The 3,990-nt window shown below is 47.9% G+C and overlaps 2 pseudogenes; both read right to left on the bottom strand.

The window, feature by feature from the left end:
* Positions 1-223: 223 nt before the first annotated feature.
* On the bottom strand, positions 224-1,189 carry LOC103239126 (heat shock cognate 71 kDa protein pseudogene; annotated as a pseudogene).
* A 455-nt stretch (positions 1,190-1,644) lies between these two features.
* On the bottom strand, positions 1,645-3,713 carry LOC140712885 (heat shock cognate 71 kDa protein-like; annotated as a pseudogene).
* Between the last annotated feature and the right edge of the window lie 277 nt (positions 3,714-3,990).

Here is a 3,990-nt window from a genome sequence, read left to right as displayed (position 1 = left end):
AGACAGGGTTTTACCATGTTGGCCAGGCTAATCTCGAACTCCTGACCTCAAGTGATTCACCTGTCTCAACCTCCCAAAGTGCTGGGATTACAGCCGTGAGCTACTACGCCCGGCCCCTAGCAGCTCAGCATTAAAACTGTAAAACATTAAGAATTTGTTACAAATTTGGGTTCTTCAGTGTTTTAGCTATGTGGAATCATGTGATCTTTATATTGGGGTTGGCTTAATCAACCTCTTAAATGGTTGTCCCTGAGGAAGTACCACTAGAGGGAGGAGCTCCATTACCAGGGACTCCCCCAGGTGAGCCTCCTGGCGGTCCTTCAGCACTTGGATCCAGCTTGGTAATGATGGGGTTGCAGTCTTTCTCCAGCTCTTTCTGCTGATGTTCAATTTCTTCCTTCTCTGCCATCTGATTCTTATGGAGCCAGTTGATAATTTCATTACAGTTGTCAAGAATCTTCTGTTTGTCCTCACCATTAATCTTGCCTTGAATTTTCTCATCTTCAACGGTGGCTTTCCTGTTGAATGCATTGGATTCAAGTGAATTCTTGACCCTCTGCTTCTCATCTTTAGCTTTGTACTGCTCATCTTCCTGGACCATACGCTCAACGTCCTCCTTGCTCAAACGACCCTTCATTAGGTCAAACAGTCATTCATTAGTGATAGTAATCTTGTTCTTTTTTCCTGTACTATTTTTTATTTTTTTGAGACATTGCTCTGTTGCCCAGGCTAGAGTGTAGTGGTGCAAACTCGGCTCATTGCAGCTTCGACTTCCTGGGCTCAAGTGATCCTTCTGCCTCAGCATCCCCAAGTAGCTGAGACTACAGGTGCACCCTATCATACCTGGCTAATTTTTTTGTATTTTTTTTTAGAGATGGGGTTTCACCATTGTTGCTCAGGATGGTCTCGAACTCCTGGGCCCAAGTAATCCACTTGCCTCGGCCTCCCAACATGCTAGGATTACAGGTGTGAGCCACCACACCCAGTTTCCTGTACTTTTGTCCAGAGCACAGACACTGAGGATGTCTCTGACATCAGTGTCAAGTGACTTCAGTGTGAGGAACACTGTCACAGGAGGTATGCCCGTGAGTTCAAACTTGCCAAGCAGGCTGTTATCCTTGCTCATGGCACGCTCGCCTTCATAAACTGAGTAAGCACGACAGTCTGGCTGCCAGGCGCCCACCACCATGCCAGGTAGTGAAGGTCTGTGTCTGCTTGGTAGGAAGTACTATGCTTAACAAGGACTGTCGTGACTCAGCCAGCAGTTTCAATGAAAGGGAAAGAGGAGTGACATCCAGGAGCGATGAGTCTTGAATGTTTTCTGGTTTGTCTCCAGATCAGATGGCTGCCTGGGTAGATGGATCGTAAGCAACAGCTTCATCAGGGTCAATGCTCCTATGCAGTTTGGTTTGTTTTTTTGAGACAGGGTCTCGTACTGTTGCCCACACTGGAGTGCAGTGGCACTGTCATGGCCCACTGCAGTGTCAACCTCCTGGGCTCAAGTGATCCTCCCGGCTCAGTCTCCCAAACTGTTGGGATTACAGGCATGAGCCACCATGCCCAGCCTTCAGTTCTTTTCTATTGAAGAAGTCTTGGGCGAGTTCTGAATCTTGCAGTTAGATGCTGAACCAGCAACCAGGGTGATGTCATGAATCTGTGACTTGTCTGGTTTAGCATCTCGAAGGGCTTCTTCTACGGGTCCAGGATGCCATGGAACAGGTCAGCATTCAATTCTTCGAATCGGGCATGGAACAGGTCAACATTCAATTCTTCGAATTGGGCATGGTAATGGAGGTATAGATGTCGATTCCTGCCTAGAGAGAATCAATCTCAATTCTGGCCTGGGTGCTGGAAGAGAGAGGACGCTTTGCACATTCACAAGCTGCATGAAGGCGTGGGGGCAGCTCTTTTCTTTTTTCTTTTTGAGACGGAGTCTCCCTCTGTCACCCAGGCTGGAGTGCAGTGGCCTGATCTCTGCTCACTGCAATCTCTGCCTCCCAGGTTCAAGCAATTTTCATGCCTCAGCCTCCTTAATAGCTGGGATTACGGGCACCCATCGCTACGCCTGGCTAATTCTTTTACAATTTTTTTTTTTGAGACGGAGTCTTGCTCCTGTCACCCATGTTGGAGTGCAATGATGCGCTCACTGCAACCTCTGCCTCCTGGGTTCAAGTGATTCTCTTACTTCAGCCTCCCAAGTAGCTGTGATTTCAGGTGCCTGCCACCACACCCAGCTAATTTTTTTTTTTTTTTTTTTTTTTTGAGACAGAGTCTCGCTCTGTCGTCCAGGCTGGAGTGCAGTGGCGCAATCTTGGCTCACTGCAACCTCCGCCTCCCAGGTTCAAGCAATATCTTCTGCCTCAGCTTCCTGAGTAGCTGGGACTACAGGCACCCACCACCATGCCCGGCTAATTTTTTGTATTTTTAGTAGAGTCAGGGTTTCATCATGTTAGCCAGGATTGTCTCGATCTCCTGACCTTGTGATCCACCCGCCTCGGCCTCCCTAAGTGCTGGGATTATAGGCGTAAGCCCCCGCGTCCAGCCACACCTGGCTAACTTTTGAACTTTTGTATTTTTAGTAGAGACGGGGTTTCACCATGTTGGCCAGACTAGTTTCGAACTTCTGACCTCAAGTGATCCATCTGCTTTGGCCTCCCAAAGTACTGAGATTACAGGCAAAAGCCACCATGCCCAGCCAGCTCTCCTGTTCTCACTGAGGTCCTTCTTATGCTTGCACGTGAGCTCAGCAGTGCAACAGCTGTCCATTTGGTTGCAAAGTCTTCTCCACCTTCTCCAGCTGTAGATTTGACCTCAAAAATTTCATCCTCAATAGTGAGGACTGACACGTCAAAAGTGCCACCTTCTGCATGCCTATAGTCCTGCTACTCAGGAGGCAAAAGTGGGAGGCTCTCTTGATCCCAGGAGGTTGAGACCAGCCTGGGCAACATAGTGAGACCTCATCTCTACAAAAAATTAACAAATTAGCTGGGCATGGTGGCAAACACCTGTAGTCCCAGCTATTTGGGAGGCTGAGGTGGGAGGATCACTTGAGCTCAGGAGAGCAATGTTGCAGTGAGCCAAGATCGTGCCACTGCACTCCAGCCTGTGTGACAGAATGAGACTCTGTCTCAAAAAATAAAATAAGAATAAGACAAAATAAATAAAATAAAATAATAAATAAAATAAAATAAAGTGCTACCTCCCAGGTCAAAGACCAGCACATTTCTTTCAGCTCCAACCTTTTGGTTTAAGCCATAAGCAATAGCAGCAGCAGTTGGCTTGTTGATAATTCTAGGTCCATTGAGACCAGCAATAGTTCTAGCATCCTTTTGGTAGCCTGATGCTGAGTCATTAAAGTAGGCTGGCCCTGTGAGCACAGCATTGGTAACAGTCTTCCCAAGGTAGGCTTCTGCAATTTCCTTCATCTTTGTCACAACCATAGGGGACACCTCTGGATAGAAGTTTTTTGTTTTGAGACAGGGTCTCGTTCTGTTGCCCAGGTTGGAGTGCAGTAGTGTGATCATGACTCACTGCAGCTTTGACCTCCCGGGTTCAAGTGATCCTCCCTCCTCAGCCTCCTAAGTAGCTGGGACTAGAGGTGCATGCTACCACACCTGGCTAATTTTTGTATGTTTAGTACAGACAGGGTTTCACCATGTTGCCCAGGCTGGTCTCGAACTCCTGGGCTCAAGCAATCCACCCACCTCAGCCTGTCAAAGTGCTGGGTTAACAGGCGTGAGCCACCACACCTGGCCTGAAGCTTTTTGTTTTTCCCTTGTTCTCTCCTTGGACCTTGGGCCTGCCAGCATCACTCACCACCATGAAGGGCCAGTGCTTCAAATCAGACCAGACAACAGCATGATCAAATCCACATCCAATAAGACATTGGCCATCAAAAACTGTGTTGTTGGGGTTCATTGCAACTTGACTCTTTATGGCATCGCCAATCAATCGTTCAGTAGCCACAAAGGTGGCATAGCTTGGAGTGGT

This window comes from Chlorocebus sabaeus, chromosome 11, assembly GCF_047675955.1.
Source record: "Chlorocebus sabaeus isolate Y175 chromosome 11, mChlSab1.0.hap1, whole genome shotgun sequence".
Taxonomy (NCBI): domain Eukaryota; kingdom Metazoa; phylum Chordata; class Mammalia; order Primates; family Cercopithecidae; genus Chlorocebus; species Chlorocebus sabaeus.
This window is presented reverse-complemented; position numbering and strand designations above follow the sequence as displayed.